This window comes from Nerophis lumbriciformis, linkage group LG08, assembly GCF_033978685.3.
Source record: "Nerophis lumbriciformis linkage group LG08, RoL_Nlum_v2.1, whole genome shotgun sequence".
Lineage (NCBI taxonomy): Eukaryota > Metazoa > Chordata > Actinopteri > Syngnathiformes > Syngnathidae > Nerophis > Nerophis lumbriciformis.
In genome coordinates this window covers 51,762,572-51,786,500 of record NC_084555.2, presented here as the reverse complement: position 1 = coordinate 51,786,500, position 23,929 = coordinate 51,762,572, and the positions used below count along the sequence as shown (strand labels likewise).

The following is a 23,929-nucleotide window of genomic DNA, read 5'->3' as shown; positions in this document are numbered from 1 at the left end:
GTAACTACAGTTTGTTGCTACATCTGTAAGTGCAAGTTAACACTCTACTATGCAAAAACGAAAGCCGTTTTTCAACAACACCCAGAAATTGACTTTGACATTGACTTTGATTCATTATTATTTTCGGGATACATTTTTCAGCCATAAGTGTTTTATATTCATACTTTTATTAATAAGGAGCAGGAGAAAAATATATGAGATGTCCATCTATCCGTAATATCATCAAAAGGTTCAGAGAATCTGGAGAAATCACTCGTGACCTTGGATCCCTCAGGCGGTACTGCATCAAAAAGCGACATCAGTGTGTAAAGGATATCACCACCTGGGCTCAGGAACACTGCAGAAAACCACCGTCAGTAACTACAGTTTGTTGCTACATCTGGAAGTGCAAGTTAACACTCTACTATGCAAAAAACGAAAGCCGTTTATCAACAACACCCAGAAATTGACTTTGACATTGACTTTGATTCATTATTATTTTCGGGATACAGTTTTCAGCCATACGTGTTTTATATTCATACTTTTATTAATAAGGAGCAGGAGAAAAATATATGAAATGGCCATCTATCCGTAATATCATCAAAAAGGTTCAGAGAATCTGGAGAAATCACTCGTGACCTTGGATCCCTCAGGCGGTACTGCATCAAAAAGCGACATCAGTGTGTAAAGGATATCACCACCTGGGCTCAGGAACACTGCAGAAAACCACTGTCAGTAACTACAGTTGGTCGCTACATCTGTAAGTACAAGTTAAAACTCCCCTATGCAAGGCGGAAGCCGTTTATCAACAACACCCAGAAATTGACTTTGACATTGACTTTGATTCATTATTATTTTCGGGATACAGTTTTCAGCCATAAATGTTTTATATTCATACTTTTATTAATAAGGAGCAGGAGAAAAATATATGAATTGTCCATCTATCCGTAATATCATCAAAAGGTTCAGAGAATCTGGAGAAATCACTCGTGACCTTGGATCCCTCAGGCGGTACTGCATCAAAAATCGACATCAGTGTGTAAAGGATATCACCGCACGGGCTCAGGAACACTTCAGAAAACCACTGTCAGCAACTACAGTTTGTTGCTACATCTGTAAGTACAAGTTAAAACTCTCCTATGCAAGGCGAAAACCGTTTATCAACAACACCCAGAAATTGACTTTGACATTGACTTTGATTCATTATTATTTTCGGGATACAGTTTTCAGCCATAAGTGTTTTATATTCATACTTTTATTAATAAGGAGCAGGAGAAAAATATATGAAATGTTCATCTATACGTAATATCATCAAAAGGTTCAGAGAATCTGGAGAAATCACTTCACGTAAGCGGCTAAGCCCGTGACCTTGTATCCCTCAGGCGGTACTGCATCAAAAATCAACATCAGTGTGTAAAGGATATCACCGCACGGGCTCAGGAACACTTCAGAAAACCGCTGTTAGTAACTACAGTTTGTTGCTACATCTGTAAGTGCAAGTTAAAACTTCACTATGCAAAGCCAAAGCCATTTATCAACAACACCCGGAAACGCCGCCGGGTTCGCTGGGCCCGAGCTCGTCTAAGATGGACTGATGCAAAGTGTTCGAACATTAAATGTCTTGTCTTTGGAGTCTATTCAATTGAATATAAGTTGAATTTTTTTTGCCAATCATTATATTCTGTTTGTATTTACCATTTACACAACGTGACAACTTCGCTGCTTTTGGGTTTTGTACTTCAGGTATTAAATGACTAATATGTCATTGTATTTTGAATGGTAATAAAAAATAAAAAAACCTAGATTAAGTTTGAAGTTGACTCTTGATAATCGTGTAAATGTAGCATGCTTCACACGAGCTAAAGCGTTGATCGGCCGTGCAGAAATGTCAGGGAGACCCTGAAGTGCGCGGCGGCAGAGGGATTAGAAGGTGGGGGCTTATTTTGGGCGGGGGTCCTTCGGCCCGAGAGAGACGGTGAGGCCAGTTACAGCTTTTCATTAACCTGGAAAGCACCTAGTTTCATGGTTCACGGGCCGGTCTCAGCTCACTTGGAGGTAACAAAGGGTGTCGGGCGGCACGTTCCACAGGGGGGCTCCCGGCCATCTGACTCTGATCATGTGGCCCCCGCGCTCATTAGGGAGCAGCGTTTGCGTTCGGCCCCTTTTATGCAACGATCCGGTTACACGGAGCACCGCCCACAACACGCGTGTGCAACTTCCCCTGGACTTCCTCGCCTTTTGGGCGGCACCGCCCCGTAAAACTGCACATTGTCCACCATGAACCAGGTACCGGGCCATCAGTCCAACCGATCAGTTGGAAACTCCAGAGACTGAATGAAGCCATTGACATTTTTGGGTATCCAAAGTGCAACCCGGGGGCCACAACTAAATTTCTAATGACCCTTGGCACGTTCTAAAAATACTTTTTTTTTAAGTGGAATAAAAAGAGCTAACCATTTTTTTCTTTAAAACTGGGATTGCTTCAAAAATTATAAAAACGTATAATCAACAGACCCAGAGATTTAAGCATTGAAAGTAAAATATATATCTTGATATATGGCTTGTTTTTAACTTTTTTACTAGTGTGGGCCTTTTGGATCCAGGACCTTTTGTCCATTTTTTTTTTTTCAAACTGTTATTGTTCAAAAAATAATAATGAATCAAAGTCAATGTCAAAGTCAATTTCTGGGTGTTGTTGATAAACGGCTTTCGTTTTGTATAGTAAAGTTTTAACTTGTACTTACAGATGTAGCGACCAACTGTAATTACTGACAGTGGGTTTCTGAAGTGTTCCTGAGCCCATGTGGTGATATCCTTTACACACTGATGTCGCTTTTTGATGCAGTACCGCCTGAGGGATCCAAGGTCACGAGTGATTTCTCCAGATTCTCTGAACCTTTTGCTGATATTACGGATAGATGGACATTTCATATATTTTTCTCCTGCTCCTTATTAAAAAAAGGTATGAATATAAAACACTCATGGCTGAAAACTGTATCCCGAAAATAATAATGAATCAAAGTCAATGTCAAAGTCAATTTCTGGGTGTTGTTGATAAACGGCTTTTGTTTGGCATAGTAATGTTTTAACTTGTACTTACAGATGTAGCAACAAACTGTAGTTACTGACAGTGGTTTTCTGAAGTGTTCCTGAGCCCATGTGGTGATATCCTTTACACACGGATGTCGCTTTTTGATGCAGTACCGCCTGAAGGATCCAAGGTCACGGGCTTAGCCGCTTACGTGCAGTGATTTCTCCAGATTCTCTGAACTTTTTGATGATATTATGTATAGATGGACATTTCATATATTTTTCTCCTGCTCCTTATTAAAAAAAAGTATGAATATAAAACACTTATGGCTGAAAACTGTATCCCGAAAATAATAATGAATCAAAGTCAATGTCAAAGTCAATTTCTGGGTGTTGTTGATAAACGGCTTTCGTTTTGTATAGTAAAGTTTTAACTTGTACTTACAGATGTAGTAACAAACTGTAGTTACGAACAGTGGTTTTCTGAAGTGTTCCTGAGCCCATGTGGTGATATCCTTTACATACAAGTCGCTTTTTGATGCAGTACCGCCTGAGGGATCCAAGGTCACGAGTGATTTCTCCAGATTCTCTGAACCTTTTGCTGCTATTACTGATAGATGGACATTTCATATATTTTTCTCCTGCTCCTTATTAAAAAAAAGTATGAATATAAAACACTTATGGCTGAAAACTGTATCCCGAAAATAATAATGAATCAAAGTCAATGTCAAAGTCAATTTCTGGGTGTTGTTGATAAACGGCTTTCGTTTTGTAAAGTAAAGTTTTAACTTGTACTTACAGATGTAGTAACAAACTGTAGTTACTAACAGTGGTTTTCTGAAGTGTTCCTGAGCCCATGTGGTGATATCCTTTACACACTGATGTCGCTTTTTGATGCAGTACCGCCTGAGGGATCCAAGGTCACGGGCTTAGCCGCTTACGTGCAGTGATTTCTCCAGATTCTCTGAATCTTTTGCTGATATTACAGAAAAATGGACATTTCATATATTTTTCTCCTGCTCCTTATTAAAAAAAAGTATGAAAATAAAACACTTATGGCTGAAAACTGTATCCCGAAAATAATAGTGAATCAAAGTCAATGTCAAAGTCAATTTCTGGGTGTTGTTGATAAACGGCTTTTGTTTTGCATTGTAAAGTTTTAACTTGTACTTACAGATGTAGCGACTAACTGTAGTTACTGAGAGTGGGTTTCTGAAGTGTTCCTGAGCCCATGTGGTGATATCCTTTACACACCGATGTCGCTTTTTGGTGCAGTACCGCCTGAGGGATCCAAGGTCACGAGTGATTTCTCCAGATTCTCTGAACCTTTTGCTGATATTACTGATAGATGGACATTTCATATATTTTTCTCCTGCTCCTTATTAAAAAAAAAGTATGAATATAAAACAATTATGGCTGAAAACTGTATCCCGAAAATAATAATGAATCAAAGTCAATGTCAAAGTCAATTTCTGGGTGTTGTTGATAAACGGCTTTCGTTTTGCATAGTAAAGTTTTAACTTGTACTTACAGATGTAGTAACAAACTGTAGTTACTAACAGTGGGTTTCTGAAGTGTTCCTGAGCCCATGTGGTGATATCCTTTACACACCGATGTCGCTTTTTGATGCAGTACCGCCTGAGGGATCCAAGGTCACGAGTGATTTCTCCAGATTCTCTGAACCTTTTGCTGATATTACTGATGGATGGACATTTCATATATTTTTCTCCTGCTCCTTATTAATAAAAGTATGAATATAAAACACTTGTGGCTGAAAACTGTATCCCGAAAATAATAATGAATCAAAGTCAATGTCAAAGTCAATTTCTGGGTGTTGTTGATAAACGGATTTTGTTTTGCATAGTAAAGTTTTAACTTGTACTTACAGATGTAGCAACAAACTGTAGTTACTGACAGGGGTTTTCTGAAGTGTTCCTGACAAAGTGGTGACCCTCGCCCCATCCTTGAAAAGGTGAGGCCTTTAATCCCAGGAACACAAGCCCTACAGTCAAGCATGGTGGTGGTTGTATTATGCTCTGGGCCTGTTTTGCTGCCAATGGAACTGTTGCTTTACAGAGAGTAAATGGAGGATTACCTCCAAATTCTTCAGGACAAACTAAAATCATCAGCCCGGAGGTTGGGTCTTGGGCGCAGTTGGGTGTTCCAATAGGACAATGACCCCAAACACACCTCAAAAGTGGTAAAGGAATGGCTAAATCAGGCTAGAATGAAGGTTTTAGAATGTCCTTCCCCAAAGTCCTGACTTAAATGTGTGGACAATGCTGAAGAAACAAGTCCAGAACCCACCAGTGCCTTCATGGAAATTCCCCCCTCTACCTCAAAGAACTACTCACCCCCAAATCCTCCACATGACACCTCCGCTCCGGACAGGCTAACCTCCTCCAACCTCCGAGGACAAAGCTACGAACAATGGGGAGACCGGGCTTTCTGCTCCGCCGCTCCCAGTCTGTGAAACGCTCTCCCTGACCACCTGAGGGCACCACAGACTGTGGATGCTTTTAAAAAAGGCTTAAAAACCCTTCTTTTTAAAAAAAAATATTTTTTTAATATATATGCATACTATTTTTGGCTATTCGGCTGTTCTAGTTTTTATTTTTTATTATTTTTTAATCTCTTTTTATTTTTATTATTTATTTATTTTTTATTTTTTATTTTTTATTTTTTATTTTTAATACACTGTAGCACTTTGAGGTTGTTTACTCAATGTAAAGTGCTTTTTACAAATAAAATCTATTATTATTATTATTAAGTGTTTTACACTTTTGTTTACATTTTTTTTAGATATATGCATACTAGTTTTAGCTATTTGGCTGTTCTAGTTTTTTGTTTTTATTTATTTTTTAATTATCTTTTTATTTTTATTTTTTTTAATACACTGTAGCACTTTGATGTTGTTTACTCAATGTTATGTGCTTTCTACAAATAAAATCTATTATTATTATTATTATTATTATTAACGTGTGGACAATGCTGAAGAAACAAGTCCATGTCAGAAAAGCAACACATTTAGCTGAACCGCACCAATATTGTCAAGAGGAGTGGTCAAAAATCCAAGCAGAAGCTTGTGGATGGTGCAAAATTGGTGCAGTTCAGCTAAATGTGTTGGTTTTCTGACATGGACTTGTTTCTTCAGCATTGTCCACACGTTTAAGTCAGGACTTTGGGAAAGGCCATTCTAAAACCTTCATTCTAGCCTGATTTAGCCATTCCTTTACCACTTTTGAGGTGTGTTTGGGGGTCATTGTCCTGTTGGAACACCCAACTGCGCCCAAGACCCAACCTCCGGGCTGATGATTTTAGTTTTTCCTGAAGAATTTGGAAATTTGGAGGTAATCCTCCCTTTTTCATTGTCCCATTTACTCTCTGTAAAGCAGCAGTTCCATTGGCAGCAAAACAGGCCCAGAGCATAATACTACCACCACCATGCTTGGCGGTAGGCATGATGTTCCTGGGATTAAAGGCCTCACCTTTTCTCCTCCAAACATATTGCTGGGTATTGTGGCCAAACAGTTCAGTTTTTGTTTCAAGACAAGATACTTAATGTCCACACTGAGAAACTTTGTTATTTATTGCAAATATCAGCTCATTTGGAATTTGATGCCTGCGACATGTTTCAAAAAAGCTGGCACAAGTGGCAAAAAAGAGTGAGAAAGTTGAGGAATGCTCATCAAAGACTTATTTGGAACATCCCACAGGTGAACAGGCTAATTGGGAACAGGTGGGTGCCATGATTGGGCATAAAAGCAGCTTCCATGAAATGCTCAGTCATTCACAAACAAGGACGGGGGCGAGGGTCACCACTTTGTCGACAAATGCCTGAGCAAATTGTTTAAGAACAACATTTCTCAAGCAGCTATTGCAAGGAATTTAGGGATTTCACCATCTACAGTCTGTATTATCATCAAAAGGTTCAGATAATCTGGAGAAATCACTGCACGTAAGCCATGATATTACTTTTGATGCCTCAGGTGGTACTGCATCAAAAAGCGACATCAGTGTGTAAAGGATATCACCACATGGGCTCAGGAACACTTCAGAAAACCACTGTCAGTAACTACAGTTTGTTGCTACATCTGTAGGTACAAGTTAAAACTTTACTATGCAAAACGAAAGCAGTTTATCAACAACACCCAGAAATGGACTTTGACATTGACTTTGATTCATTATTATTTTTTGAACAGTAACAGTTTTAAAAAAAAATTGACGAAAGGTCTCCTGCATCCAAAAGGCCCACACTTGTAAAAAAAAAAAAGTTAAAAACAAACCATATATCAATATATATATTTTACTACTATTTACTATTAAATCTCTGGGTCAACTTCAGATCTATCTGTCGATTATACGTTTTTATCATTTTTGAAGCAATCCCAGTTTTAAAGGAAAAGGCTAAATCAGGCTAGAATGAAGGTTTTAGAACCCAAAGCCCTGACTTAAACGTGTGGACAATGCTGAAGAAACAAGTCCATGTCAGAAAACCAACACATTTAGCTGAACTGCACCAATTTAGTCAAGATCTGTGGTCAACAATTCAAGCAGAAGCTTGTGGATGGCTATTGTAGTGAAACTTGCCAAGGGACGTGGACTTGTTTCTTCAGCATTGTCCACAAGTCAGGACTTTGGGGAAGAAAAGGCCATTCTAAAACCTTCATTCTAGCCTGATTTAGCCATTCCTTTACCACTTTTGATGTGTGTTTGGGGTCATTGTCCTGTTGGAACACCCACCATGCTTGACGGTAGGCATGGTGTTCCTGGGATTAAAGGCCTCACCTTTTCTCCTGCAAACATATTGCTGGGTATTGTGGCCAAACAGCTCCATTTTTGTTTCATCTGACCACAGAACTTTCCTCCAGAAGGTCTTATCTTTGTCCATGTGATGTGTGGACAATACTGAAAACCTAACCCTAACCCTACCACTAACCCTAACCCAACCTTAACCCTAACCCTCAGGCGGTACTGCATCAAAAAGCGACATCAGTGTGTAAAGGATATCACCACATGGGCTCAGGAACACTTCATAAAACCACTGTCAGTAACTACAGTTTGTTGCTACATCTGTAGGCTCAAGTTAAAACGTTACTATGCAAAACGAAAGCAGTTTATCAACAACACCCAGAAATGGACTTTGACATTGACTTTGATTCATTATTATTTTTTGAACAGTAACAGTTTAAAAAAAAATGGACGAAAGGTCTCCTGCATCCAAAAGGCCCACACTTGTAAAAAAAAAAAAGTTAAAAACAAACCATATATCAATATATATATTTTACTACTATTTACTATTAAATCTCTGGGTCAACTTCAGATCTATCTGTCGATTATACGTTTTTATCATTTTTGAAGCAATCCCAGTTTTAAAGGAAAGGCTAAATCAGGCTAGAATGAAGGTTTTAGAACCCAAAGCCCTGACTTAAACGTGTGGACAATGCTGAAGAAACAAGTCCATGTCAGAAAAGCAACACATTTAGCTGAACTGCAGCAATTTTGTCAAAGAGGAGTGGTCAAAAAATTCAAGCAGAAGCTTGTGGATGGCTACCAAAAGCGCCTTATTGTAGTGAAACTTGCCAAGGGACATGGACTTGTTTCTTCAGCATTGTCCACAAGTCAGGACTTTTGGGGAAGAAAAGGCCATTCTAAAACCTTCATTCTAGCCTGATTTAGCCATTCCTTTTACCACTTTTGATGTGTGTTTGGGGTCATTGTCCTGTTACACTGCGAGTAAAATGTGATCTTTATCGGACTCTGGTGGAAACGCGCACAGACCCCAATGAGGACCCACACAATTTCCCTCCAGAAGGTCTTATCTTTGTCCATGTGTGGTCAGATGAAACAAAAATGGAGCTGTTTGGCCACAATACCTAGCAATATGTTTGCAGGAGAAAAGGTGAGGCCTTTAATCCCAGGAACATCATGCCTACTGCCAAGCATGGTGGTGGTAGTATTATGCTCTGGGCCTGTTTTGCTGCCAATGGAACTGCTGATTTACAGAGAGTAAATGGGACAATGAAAAAGGGAGGATTACCTCCAAATTTCCAAATTCTTCAGGACAAGCTAAAATCATCAGCCCGGAGGTTGGGTCTTGGGCGCAGTTGGGTGCTCCAACAGGACAATGACCCCCAAACACACCTCAAAAGTGGTAAAGGAATGGCTAAATCAGGCTAGAAGTTTGTGGATGGCTACCAAAAGCGCCTTATTGTAGTGAAACTTGCCAAGGGACACGGACTTGTTTCTTCAGCATTGTCCACAAGTCAGGACTTTGGGAAGATAAGGCCATTCTAAAACCTTAATTCTAGCCATTCCTTTACCACTTTTGATGTGTGTTTGGGGTCATTGTCCTGTTGGAACACCCACCATGCTTGGCGGTAGGCATGGTGTTCCTGGGATTAAAGGCCTCACCTTTTCTCCTCCAAACATATTGCTGGGTATTGTGGCCAAACAGTGCAGTTTTTGTTTCATCTGACCACAGAAGGTCTTATCTTTGTCCATGTGATGTGTGGACAATGCTGAAAACCTAACCCTAACTCTAAACCCTAACCCTACCACTAACCCTAACCCAACCTTAACCCTAACCCTCAGGCGGTACTGCATCAAAAAGCGGCATCAGTGTGTAAAGGATATCACCACATGGGCTCAGGAACACTTCATAAAACCACTGTCAGTAACTACAGTTTGTTGCTACATCTGTAGGCTCAAGTTAAAACTTTACTATGCAAAACGAAAGCAGTTTATCAACAACACCCAGAAATGGACTTTGACATTGACTTTGATTCATTATTATTTTTTGAACAGTAACAGTTTAAAAAAAAATGGACGAAAGGTCTCCTGCATCCAAAAGGCCCACACTTGTAAAAAAAAGAAAGTTAAAAACAAACCATATATCAATATATATATTTTACTACTATTTACTATTAAATCTCTGGGTCAACTTCAGATCTATCTGTCGATTATACGTTTTTATAATTTTTGAAGCGATCCCGGTTTTAAAGGAAAAGGCTAAATCAGGCTAGAATGAAGGTTTTAGAATGGCCTTTCCCAAAGCCCTGACTTAAACGTGTGGACAATGCTGAAGAAACAAGTCCATGTCAGAAAACCAACACATTTAGCTGAACTGCAGCAATTTTGTCAAAGAGGAGTGGTCAAAAAATTCAAGCAGAAGCTTGTGGATGGCTACCAAAAGTGCCTTATTGTAGTGAAACTTGCCAAGGGACATGGACTTGTTTCTTCAGCATTGTCCACAAGTCAGGACTTTGGGAAGGCCATTCTAAAACCTTCATTCTAGCCTGATTTAGCCATTCCTTTACCACTTTTGACGTGTGTTTGGGGTCATTGTCCTGTTGGAACACCCACCATGCTTGACGGTAGACCTGGTGTTCCTGGGATTAAAGGCCTCACCTTTTCTCCTGCAAACATATTGCTGGGTATTGTGGCCAAACAGTGCAGTTTTTGTTTCATCTGACCTCACATGGACAAAGATAAGACCTTCTGGAGGGAAATTGTGCGGGTCCTCATTGGGGTCCGTGCGCGTTTCCACCAGAGTCCGATAAAGATCACATTTTACTCGCAGTGTAAACAGTCAGCTGGGAAAAATCGGATTTCTACAAAATCCAATTAGGTCCACTTTGGGCTGCAGTGTAAGCGTAGTCATATTCGAGATGGACTCAGTCAGACTGGCCCCAGGACTCGTGTTCCTGACCTGATTAGAAAAAGGTGGCACCGGACCCCTCTTTGACGTTACCTTGGAAATGTGACCTCCCTTTTTTTTTCTTTTTTTGGTCACAGCACGCTTTAAAGAGATTGAACTTTTCACGAGGGTTTTGACAGATGACGTCCTGCCTTTCCGTGAGGACGAGGACGGTGGTGGGGGGGGTTTTGTTGGGGACGACACGGCGCAAAGACCCCGAGTCCACTTTCCCCCCCGACTGCTTGGTGAACCTCAGCTCACTTCTAGAGGAATCCTTGACACCACCTCTTTACCCAGCAGGGCACCGAGCAGCAGCAGCCTGATAGCCCATCTTTCTTGTAAAGGAGGCAGGTCAGCGGTCGTCAAGCCCAACACACACACACACACACACACACACACACACACACACACACACACACACACACACACACACACACACACACACACACACATTCTTGTATTTGTTACCTTCTTGAGACCTGAGAAAAATGCCTCCCTCTTTAGGACCAGCCTTTCTAGATATATAAAGAAGTGTATTTACAACATTAATAATATATACATACTATGCACATATAAATATGGAAAAATTAGTTGGAATTTCACAAGAAAAAGGTCACAATTTCACAAGAAAAACTTTTTGGCAGTATTATAATAAAAGTCATCATTTTACTCCATGCGAGTCCAAATTTTACAAGAAAAACTGAACATTTGTGCAATATTATGATGAAAGTTGGAATTTCACTCAATAACAGTCGCAGTTTTACAAGAAAAGCTTGAAATGTTGGCAATTTTATGAAAAGAGTCATAATTTTACTCGACAAAGTCACAATTTGATAGGAAAACTTGAAAATTTTGGCAATATTATAATAATAATCTGAATTTTGCTTGGCAAAATGATGACGAAAGTCATCATTTTACTCAAAAAAATCGCTGTTTTACAAGAACAACACAAAAATTGGCAATATTGTGATAAAAGTATGACGCATTTCACCATTTTGCATTGAAAAGTCATAATTATGCATAAAAAAAGTCAGTTTTACGAGAAAATATTGCAATATTACAGAAACAGAAAGAATATGAGAAATTGTTCCCAATTTTATAAGAAATAAAGTCGACACATTGTGAGAAAAAGACTGCTTTTATTTTTTATTTTTTGTTTGTAATTGGTTTTTAATCTTCATTATTTACTTCAAGTTATCAAGTTTTTTCGGGGAAGATTAGGGAAGTCCTTCTTTTCTTGTCTTGTTGTATGATATATTGCTGCCTTTGCACCTGTCAATCTTTACTTTTTGTATGCACATTAAATCAACAAAAAATCCTGACTTTGGAGCAATGTTCACGGACTCTAGTATTTGGCTCTCTATTAGATGCAATGGTTTTCCGTATTTCGACCATGATTTATGTCATCACTTGTTCACACCTCCTCATATGGAAGCTACTTTTCCTTGTTGATGTCTCAAGAAGGGTATCAATACAAGAACACGAACACCCCCCCACACACACACACACATTCTTGTATTTGTTGCCTTCTTGAGACCTGAGAAAAATGCCTCCCTCTTTAGGACCAGCCTTTCTAGATATATAAAGATGTGTATTTACAACATTAATAATATATACATACTATGCACATAAAAAAAGCTTGCTGTGGAAAAATGAGTTGGAATTTCACAAGAAAAAGGTCACAATTTCACAAGAAAAACTTTTTGGCAGTATTATAATAAAAGTCATCATTTTACTCCACGCGAGTCAAAATGTTACAAGAAAAACTGAACATTTGTGCAATGTTATGATAAAAGTTAGAATTTTACTCAATATCAGTCGCAATTTTACAAGAAAAGCTTGAAATGTTGGCAATTTTATGAAAAGAGTCATAATTTTACTCGACAAAGTCACAATTTGATAGGAAAACTTGAAAATTTTGGCAAAATTATGACAAAAGTCATAATTTTACTCAAAAAAATGTCATTATTTTTCAAGAAAACATTGGCAATATTGTGATAAAAGTCAGATTTTTTTTATGACAAATGTCACCATTTTGCATTAAAAAGTAATATTTTTACATAAACTAATAATTTTACGCGAAAATATTGGCAATGTTGTGATAAAATTCTGAAATGTTATATGACAGATGTCACCATTTTGCATTAAAAAGTAATCGTTTTACATAAAGTAATACTTTTACGAGAAAATATTGCAATATCACAGAAATAGAAAGAATATGAGAAATTGTTCCCAATTTTATAAGAAAAAAGTCGACACATTGTGAAAAAAGACTGCTTTTATTTTTTATTTTTTTGTTTGTAATTGGTTTTTAATCTTCATTATTTACTTCAAGTTATCAAGTTTTTTCGGGGAAGAATAGGGAGAGACCCACCACCCGGCGGAGGAAACTCATTTTGGCCGCTTGTACCCGTGATCTTGTCTTTTCGGTCATAACCCAAAGCTCATGACCATAGGTGAGGATGGGAACTTAGATCGACCGGTAAATTGAGAGCTTTGCCTTCCGGCTCAGCTCCTTCTTCACCACAACAGATCGATACAGCGTCCGCATTACTGAAGACGCCGCACCGATCCACCTGTCGATCTCACCATCCACTCTTCCCTCACTCGTGAACAAGACTCCGAGGTACTTGAACTCATCCACTTGGGGCAAGATCTCCTCCCCAACCTGGAGATGGCACTCCACCCTTTCCCGGGCGAGAACCATGGACTCGGACTTGGAGGTGCTGATTCTCATCCCAGTCGCTTCACACTCGGCTGCGAACCGATCCAGTGAGAGCTGAAGATCCTGGCCAGATGAAGCCATCAGGACCACATCATCTGCAAAAAGCAGAGACCTAATCCTGCAGCCACCAAACCGGATCCCCTCAACGCCTTGACTGCGCCTAGAAATTCTGTCCATAAAAGTTATGAACAGAATCGGTCCAACTGTCAAAACTACTAAGAAGTATGGATCTTGAATATTATTGCTGATTAAGAAAGGTAATTGACTGGTTGGTCCGTTCCTTCATATCCAGGAAGTTTTCAATTTGTATGAACCACAAGGCATGAAAATTGAAATAAGAGGTCTAGATTTCCAACTGCTCTGAATAAAACACTTGTTGTAGCGAGGAAGTGGAGATTCTGTTTTGCACGACTGATGTGGCACCTCCTCTGTCTAGTGCCTCTACTCGTGCCCCACAGCCACCATATTTCATCTCCATGTTGGCCCACGAAGATCCGATGGAAACATGCCATCCTGTCTGTGGCCTGGATCAGTCCCTCTCCCTGTTATTCTAACCTAGTCCTTTTGGTTCTTTTGGTTTTTCACCATTTTCCAGCCAGCCATGAAATTTAATCTACTTCCTGTACGGACTGTTGCTGTTCTTGCCGTGGTCCTGGACAGTGCTCTGTCGTGCGTTCCAGTACTATCACGCTACAATTTAAAAGTTATTGCTCAAACATTAGCGCCGTCATTTGAGTTAACAGCTTTGGCTCGGCTTAAAGACCCTCGCTTAACCACCCAAGAAATACTTTTTCTCTGATGCAATCGCTTTTCCTGGAAATGTCAGTTAAAGTGTTTCAGATTTTCCAGCATACTTGCTATATTGAGCACTTTTTAGACCAACATATAGGCAGCTAAAGACTTGCTTCAAACATAAACTCTTGGTGCCTCAGTTTTTTTGGCAACAATCAAGTCTAAGAGGGTCACAGAGCAAACATCGGCACCGGCAAGCTCAACCTTGTATGACTTAAAGGGAACTGAAGGACCAGTTTCGGAAGAAGGTCAACGCCGCAGAATGACCTCATTTTCTGGCTTCCAGGTATCCTGAGTTCTTCCTGGTGCTGGTCTTAGTTTGTGGTGTTCCTTCCCAATCTGCCATGAGCCAGTTGAGCTACCAGTCCACAAAAGGCAAAAGTTTACCAGGTTCCACGATATGTCATCTTGTCCTGATCCAGTCTTGACTTCTGCCTACAGTTGTCCACTTGTCCTCATGATTGAGTGGCCAGAGTCACATTGTGTCGGCTCGTTCATGTTCGAGTAGTGCTCTTAACGCAGTGGTCTCTTTTACCGTCTTTATGATCCTGCCCATTAAAATTAACTGTCTGGCTGTAAAGAAATCGACTTGGCCTTTGCATCACCTCTGCGGATCGTCCCCGGCGCTTGAGGTTTTGGAGGAGAAACTTCCCCAGACCCTCATTGGTCGGCTCGTCACTCAAGCCGATGTTTTTGTCTACCTCACCCCCCCCTCGTCCAACAGTATTCCAAGATGTAAGGCTAACCTCGTAGGTGTTTTTTAAAAGTTAGAGCCTAAAATGATCCAGATCTTCCTTCAAGTTACAGAAAATCTCTGTAACCGAGCAACTTCCCCAGACTCTCATTGGTTGGCTCGTCACTCAAACCGATGTTTTTGTCTACCTCACCCCCCCCTCGTCCAACAGTATTCCAAGATGTAAGGCTAACCTCGTAGGTGTTTTTTAAAAAGTTAGAGCCTAAAATGATCCAGATCTTCCTTCAAGATACAGAAAATCTCTGTAACCGAGCAACTTCCCCAGACCCTCATTGGTTGGCTCGTCACTCAAGCCGATGTTTTTGTTTACCTCACCCCCCCTCGTCCAACAGTATTCCAAGATGTAAGGCTAACCTCGTAGGTGTTTTTTAAAAAGTTAGAGCCTAAAATTATCCAGATCTTCCTTCAAGATACAGAAAATCTCTGTAACCGAGCAACTTCCCCAGACCCTCATTGGTTGGCTCGTCACTCAAACCGATGTTTTTGTCTACCTCACCCCCCCCTCGTCCAACAGTATTCCAAGATGTAAGGCTAACCTCGTAGGTGTTTTTTAAAAAGTTAGAGCCTAAAATGATCCAGATCTTCCTTCAAGATACAGAAAATCTCTGTAACCGAGCAACTTCCCCAGACCCTCATTGGTTGGCTCGTCACTCAAGCCGATGTTTTTGTCTACCTCACCCCCCCTCGTCCAACAGTATTCCAAGATGTAAGGCTAACCTTGTAGGTGTTTTTTAAAAATGTTAGAGCCTAAAATGATCCAGATCTTCCTTCAAGTTACAGAAAATCTCTGTAACCGAGCAACTTCCCCAGACCCTCATTGGTTGGCTCGTCACTCAAGCCGATGTTTTTGTCTACCTCACTCCCCCCCTCGTTCAACAGTATTCCAAGATGTAAGGCTAACCTCGTAGGTGTTTTTTAAAAAGTTAGAGCCTAAAATGATCCAGATCTTCCTTCAAGTTACAGAAAATCTCTGTAACCGAGCAACTTCCCCAGACCCTCATTGGTTGGCTCGTCACTCAAGCCGATGTTTTTGTCTACCTCACCCCCCCTCGTCCAACAGTATTCCAAGATGTAAGGCTAACCTCGTAGGTGTTTTTTTTTAAAGTTAGAGCCTAAAATTATCTAGATCTTCCTTCAAGTTACAGAAAATCTCTGTAACCCAGCAACTTCCCCAGACCCTCATTGGTTGGCTCGTCACTCAAGCCGATGTTTTTGTCTACGTCACCCCCCCCCCCCTCGTCCAACAGTATTCCAAGATGTAAGGCTAACCTCGTAGGTGTTTTTTAAAAAGTTAGAGACTAAAATTATCCAGAACTTCCTTCAAGTTACAGAAAATCTCTGTAACCGAGCAACTTCCCCAGACCCTCATTGGTTGGCTCGTCACTCAAGCCGATGTTTTTGTCTACCTCACCCCCCCTCGTCCAACAGTATTCCAAGATGTAAGGCTAACCTCGTAGGTGTTTTTTTTAAAAGTTAGAGCCTAAAATTATCTAGATCTTCCTTCAAGTTACAGAAAATCTCTGTAACCCAGCAACTTCCCCAGACCCTCATTGGTTGGCTCGTCACTCAAGCCGATGTTTTTGTCTACCTCACCCCCCCCCTCGTCCAACAGTATTCCAAGATGTAAGGCTAACCTCGTAGGTGTTTTTTAAAAAGTTAGAGACTAAAATTATCCAGAACTTCCTTCAAGTTACAGAAAATCTCTGTAACCGAGCAACTTCCCCAGACCCTCATTGGTTGGCTCGTCACTCAAGCCGATGTTTTTGTCTACCTCACTCCCCCCCTCGTCCAACAGTATTCCAAGATGACAGGCTAACCTCGTAGGTGTTTTTTAAAAAGTTAGAGCCTAAAATGATCCAGATCTTCCTTCAAGTTACAGAAAATCTTTATAACCGAGCTCTGCTTTCGAAGGCCGACCCGTCAAGTCATTGACTGGTCTGTCCGCAACCTTCACTTTGTCATTGAGCCTAATCTTTAAAATGATAAATAAATGGGTTGTACTTGTATAGCGCTTTTCTACCTTCAAGGTACTCAAAGCGCTTTGACACTACTTCCACATTTACCCATTCACACACACATTCACACACTGATGGAGGGAGCTGCCATGCAAGGCGCTAACCAGCACTCATCAGGAGCAAGGGTGAAGTGTCTTGCTCAGGACACAACGGACATGACGAGGTTGGTACTAGGTGGGGATTGAACCAGGGACCCTCGGGTCGCGCACGGCCATTCTTCCACTGCGCCACGCCGTCCCGGTTGATAATTTCAAGTGCTTCTGTTGTCCTTTGCCAAGTCCACTATGTTTTTTGTAACTTTTTTCCAAAACAAACCCCAGAGAACTATGTAGTCGCTGTAAAAGAAACAGTCTGTTTTTTTTCTTAGAGAGTTTAACGTTTTGTTCCTGTTACAATCGGTCGAGCAAATTCCACAAAGTCGTCTATGAGGACTGGCCACGCCCCCTCCTCATCGTAGTTGGACATGTCATCTGCTATCATGTTACCAAAGTCCAACAACAGGTTCCATGTGTCTTTAGGGATGGAGCGTTTATGGTGTTCCAAAAGAAATCTATTCCAAAGATCGAGGAACTTAAATCTTCCTAACAGAACCAGGTTCCAGTAAGCTACGGCCATCTCCAAGTCTAAACCCTTCTGCCCGGGATTTTTGGCAAAGTTAAAGGTGAACTGGTAGAAGTCCTTGAACTTCAGGCTGTCTTTCAGCTCCTGTTCCAATCTTGGCAAAATGGCCTTGAGTTTGTCGATGCTGTCACACCCCAGCTCGCTCATGCCGTCCAGAAACTCCTTCTTGGTGAACTCGCACTGGGTGGCGGCACGAAACTTCCACGCCACCACCAGAACGCTGATGCTGGCCGGGTCCAGCGTGAGGTCGTCACAAAACTGCTGGATGCCCTCGATCCCGATCTTGTTCTGGTCCTGGCGATCTTTATAGCGATTGTAGAGCTGCTCCAGCTTCTTGCAGTCAACGGACGTCCTCATGGACTCCTTGCAGTATAGGTCTGGGTTCTGGAAGTAGTTGTCGGTGGCCACTTCCAGCTTCCAGTCATTCTGTGTGAGGCAGTAGACGGCCGTCTTCTCGCCCGCCTGCGTGACGGACATGAACTGCCGCACCTTGTCCCTCTGCGCCGACTTCAGCTTATGCATTTTCACACCCGCTATGTGACCACTTCGGTAGCCCGACCGCCGCTCATTGTGCGCATGCGCGGAAGCGTATCTTTGTTTGTCTTAAAGTGATGGCCCTTCACCACTAGGTTGCAAGGACTGCTAGACCAATCTGATACTCTTAGCTAACCTGTTTTTGGTCATCTTTATAGATGTCTTGTTTCTTGAACTCTTCTGTCCTTACCTTTACCTTCATCAGGGAAACGATTACGGGCCTGTAAAAAGCAAACAGAGGTTATGAGGTTGGGGAGCCTTGCTCTTGATGAACTCTCGAATATCCTCACGTCTGTGTATCCTGTATCTCTGCTTGCTTAGCTAGCTGATGATTGAAGGAGTTCCTCGGAGCACAGATTTCCAAAGTAGCCCCAGGGGACTTTCTGGGGTCTTCTCTCTGCTGCGTTTTACGATCTGCATAGGCTGACCCCGAGGCCAAAGGCATCTGCCAGAAGCAGTGAGGCTGTTTAAGGGTTCTTATCTTGACAAGTAGTCCATCTCCCGGTCCGCTAAGGCCTTATTAGCACTAACGAGAGATTGTTGTCTATGTCCTCCCGAGCAGGACTTTTAACACCAACCCGTTTCAAGTTGTGTTGGTTGCTGTGAAAGGTGACATTAGTTGCTTCCTTGCCCGGGGGCTTGGTGGTTCCCCCCGCTGCCACGAGTTCTTTTGGTCCCTCAGCCTGCACCTCTATGTTTGCTCCCCTGGTTTTTATGGCAGGGTAGCAGAGGGCCATGAGGAAATGAGGTGACCCCAAGGTCACCGGTGGAGTCTCGCCAACCCTGCTCTCTCCCATAGCCGGTTTTTGGGAGACACCGACCCCAGCATCATGTGCCTTTAATTAGGCCTGATTTGAATTTCTTTACAAGCGACCTGAAGTCTTAAATCTTTCAGGCCCCCCTATTACCCCTCAGTCCACTGTCCCCTCATACCTGGAGTCCTCTTTAATATGGTGTCAGACATCTTTTTACTGTGCGACGGGGTACTAGCTTTGAGGGCAATGGGACTGGAGGACACCCCTCTAAGATGTTAATCCCTGCGATATGAAAGGCCGCTCACCTCACTAAACCCCCACCCTTTGCAGTGGAACGTGGGGGCTCTTTATGGCCCCATCAGGCACCCGCATGGACAACTTCTGCCGACCTTGTGACCCTGCAGTTTGAGCCACAGAAGGCAGGATTCTTGCTCTTCTCGCTTGTTTTCCTACCCTCTGTGGAATTCAACGTAAACTAATCCAAATATCATAATTAAGGCTTTCTTTAATCTGACAAGATCAAGCACAGATTGGAACTGGGATTAACGTCACGATTCTCCCGGATTTCATTTAGATTCCTAGTTCCGATGCCGGACCGGGAGAAATAGCTGCCAAGTTACAGAGAAGAGAGAGCCGCCCCCCCAATGAAGGAAACATAGTTACCACCAAAAAAGACAAAATAGAAACAACAACAAATAAAAAGTCGCCAAACAACGAAGGAGAAATAGCTGCCACCAAAAAAGTGTTGTCCCGATATTTTTTTTGCAAAATGTATTTTGATACTTTTCAATACTTTTCCCTGACCACCTGAGGGCACCACAGACTGTGGATGCTTTTAAAAAAGGCTTTAAACCCTTCTTTTAAAAAAAACATTTTTTTAGATTGTTGCGTTTTGAACCAGTTGTTCCTCCCAGGGAATTCAAGTCACAATTCGCTCCCAAGCTCTTTAGGACACTTAAAGCTGAGTTGAAAAACCACCAGAGACAGAATAGGTATTTTGTTGTATATTTTCAAAGCTTTGCCAATATACATTTTGAGACCAGTCCAACCCTAGAACATTCTATTGCGCCTCCCAAAATGGTCTGTCTTCTCGATCCCACCACCCTCTCTCTCGTCCCCTCTCTGTAGACCAAACAAATGCTAGTCAAAACACATTCCAAAGAACTCAAGGTTAACACACACAGTTTACTTGCAGACAGAGCATCAAGAGAAGAAATGGAAAACACGAGCTGTTTTCAAATATGACTAAGAAATGAAAGAAGTACAACTTACCGTATTTTCCGCACCATAAGGCGCCCTGGGTTATAAGCCGCGCCTTCAATGAACGGCATATTTCAAAACTTTGTCCACCTATAAGCCGCCCCGTGTTGTAAGCCGCATCTAACTGCGCTAAAGGAATGTCAAAAAAACAGTCAAATAGGTCAGTCAAACTTTAATAATATATTAAAACCAGCGTGATGTGGGCGCGCATGGAATCGTATATCAACATGGACGGAGCTGCGAGAAGAAAGCCACCCGGCCTCTTCGCGTAAACTTAAACATACCTTAACCACTCGCTCATCTTTTCTTCATCCATCCCTTCGAGTTAGCTTTTATGATGACGCCGGCTGGAAAGGTCTCTTTTGGCAAGGTCTTCCTTTTGAATATCACCATGGGTGGAAGTTTCTGGCCATTAGCATGGCAAGCTAGAACCACAGTGAAGGATGACTTCTCATTCCCTGTGGTGCGAATATTCACCGTACGTGCTCCCGTTGTATCCACAGTGCGGTTCACAGGAATATCAGTTGCTGTGAAATAGTAATCCGTGTGCGGATGGAGAGATTGCGTCTTTTCATGAACCGGATCCCTGTCGCTTAGTAGGAGCCATTTTGTGGTCTTTACAGATGTAAACACACAAAGGAAATGAAACGTACGGTAATATCCGCGCGCTTTTTCTTCTTCTACGCGGGCGGGTGGTTGCTTACAGTAGAAGAAGAAGCGCTTCCTGTTCTATGGGGGCGGGTGCTTACCTTGGCGGTTGCTTGCGTGGAAGAAGAAGCGCTTCCTGTTCTACCGGGAAAAAAGATGGCGGCTGTTTACCGTAGTTGCGAGACCGAAACTTTATGAAAATGAATCGTAATATTTATCCATATATAAAGCGCACCGGGTTATAAGGCGCACTGTCAGCTTTTGAGAAAATTTGTGGTTTTTAGGTGCGCCTTATAGTGCGGAAAATACGGTAAATTCGGATATATGTAAATATCTGCCTCCGACAAGATATATGCATGCTAGTTCTAGCTATTTGGTGTTCCAATTTGTTATTTTATTATTTATTTTTTTATTATCTTTTTATTTTTTATTATTTATTTTTTTAATACACTCTAGCACTTTTAGGTTGTTTACCCAATGTAAAGTGCTTTTCACAAATAAAATCTATAATTATTATTATTATTATTAAATAAGGGGGACCACAAAAAATTGCATTATTGACTTTATTTTAACAAAAAAAATATTATGGTGCATTAAACATATGTTTATTATTGTAATTTAGTCCTTAAATAAAATAGTGAACATACGAGACAACTTGTCTTTTAGTAGTAAGTAAACAAACAAACAAAGACTCCTAATTAGTCGTATGCAGTAACATATTGTGTCATTTATACACCTATTATTTTGTACACATTATTAAGGACAAGCGGTAGAAAATTAATTATTAACATTTACTGTTAATATCTGCTTATTTTCTCTTTCAACATGTTCCACTTCTGTTAAATTGTAATAATCACTTATTCTTCTCTTCTTTGATACTTTACATTAGTTTTGGATGATACCACAAATTTGGGTATCGATCCGATACCAAGCAGTTACAGGATCATACAAAGTCCTCATGTGTCCAGGGACGTATTTCCTGAGTTTGTAAACATAACATACTTTTTTTTTTTTTTTTAAACGAAAAAAGATTTTGTGATGGTAAAAATATATCGATGTAATCATAGTAGTATCGACTAGATATGCTCCTGTACTTGGTATCATTACAGTGGATGTCAGGTGTAGATCCACCCATGGCGTTTGTTTACATTGTGACGCCGGTGAGCTATTGTATCCTCCGACGCTGTGTAGTGAAGCATGTTTAGCTATTCCTCGTCCTCCAGTGATAATAATACTTGTAAGAAACTTACTTTATTTGTCGCCATGGAGGCACATATTCCTGAGGTGTGTTTCAGTGTTATAACTTCACCTTCATCTTTACTTTTTACACCAAAATGGGTCCATTCTCCCTTTTCTGACTACACACTGTGTCTGCTTGTAAGTACTCCGTGTGCGTGCGCTGCCGAACATGCTCCTCTGCTCGTAAAGCCAGCAATGTCACGAAGATGCGCCGTCATGTCCGTTAAAAAGGGGGGGGGGACTGGTACTTTTTAGAGGCGGTATAGTACCGAATGTGATTCATTAGTATTGCGGTACTATACTAGTACCGGTACAACCCTAATAGCCACCACCGACAATAAAGATCTACAGTAGCTACCATCAACAAAGAGGATATAATCGACAACAAAAAACAAAAAATAGCCGCCGAACAACTTAGAAGAACTGTCTGGCAGCAATAAAAGAAGAAATAGCCGTCAAACAATGAAGAAGAAAAAGCCACCGCCAACAAAGAAAAAAGTCTAACACATAAAGAACAGAATGTGTTTTTCTTAAAGTAAACACTTCACAAAATTACCTTTGCAAAAAACATGAACACCAAAACAGCCCAGAGAAACGAAAAGTTGAGTATATAAACAAATGATAAAATATTGTACAAACCCTAAAAGCGGTGAAGTTGTCACGTTGTGTAAATGGTAAATAAAAAGAGAATACAACAAATCCTTTTCAACTTATATTCAATTGAATAGACTCCAAAGACAAGATATTTCATGTTCACACTGAGAAACTTTGTTATTTTTTGCAAATAATCATGAACTTAGAATTTAATGGCAGCAACACATTGCAAAAAAAGTAGTCAGAGGGGCATTTTGACCACTGTGTTACATGGCCTTTCCTTTTAACAACACTCAGTAAAGGTTTGGGAACTGAGGAGACACATTTTTGAAGGTGGAATTCTTTCCCATTCTTGCTTGATGTACAGCTTAAGTTGTTCAACAGTCTCCCTTCTCATATTTTAGCCTTCACACATTTTCAATGGGAGACAGGTCTGGACTACAGGCAGGCCAGTCTAGTACCCGCACTCTTTTACTATGAAGACGTGGCTTGGCATTTCTCTTGCTGAAATAAGCAGGGGCGTCCGTGATAACGTTGCTTGGATGGCAACATATGTTGCTCCAAAGCCTGTATGTACAAACCCCGTTTCCATATGAGTTTGGAAATTGTGTTAGATGTAAATATAAACGGAATACAATGATTTGCAAATTCTTTTCAACCCATATTCAATTGAATGCACTACAAAGACAACATATTTGATGTTCAAACTCATAAACTTTATTTATTTTTTTTGCAAATAATAATTAACTTAGAATTTCATGGCTGCAACACGTGCCAAAGTAGTTGGGAAAGGGCATGTTCACCACTGTGTTACATGGCCTTTCCTTTTAACAACACTCAGTAAACGTTTGGGAACTGAGGAGACACATTTTTGAAGTTTCTCAGGTGGAATTCTTTCCCATTCTTGCTTGATGTACAGCTTAAGTTGTTCAACAGTCTCCCTTCTCATATTTTAGCCTTCACACATTTTCAATGGGAGACAGGTCTGGACTACAGGCAGGCCAGTCTAGTACCCGCACTCTTTTACTATGAAGCCACGCTGTTGTAAAACGTGGCTTTGGCATTGTCTCGCTGAAATAAGCAGGGGCGTCCATGGTAACGTTGCTTGGATGGCAACATATGTTGCTCCAAAACCTGTATGTACCTTTCAGCATTAATGGTGCCTTCACAGATGTGTAAGTTACCCATGTCTTGGGCGCTAATACACCCCCATACCATCACACATGCTGGCTTTTTACACTTTGCGCCTAGAACAATCCGGATGGTTCTTTTCCTCTTTGGTCC

General features: G+C 41.0%; 1 protein-coding gene and 1 pseudogene across 1 annotated transcript in view; one reads left to right on the top strand and one right to left on the bottom strand.

Moving 5' to 3' along the window:
• The window catches only part of slc25a21 (solute carrier family 25 member 21), a 336,413-nt gene that overhangs the window by 227,045 nt on the left and 85,439 nt on the right, over nt 1-23,929 (top strand). The gene's annotated exons all lie outside the window — the stretch shown is intronic.
• LOC133611338 (DCN1-like protein 2 pseudogene) lies at nt 17,236-18,169 on the bottom strand (annotated as a pseudogene).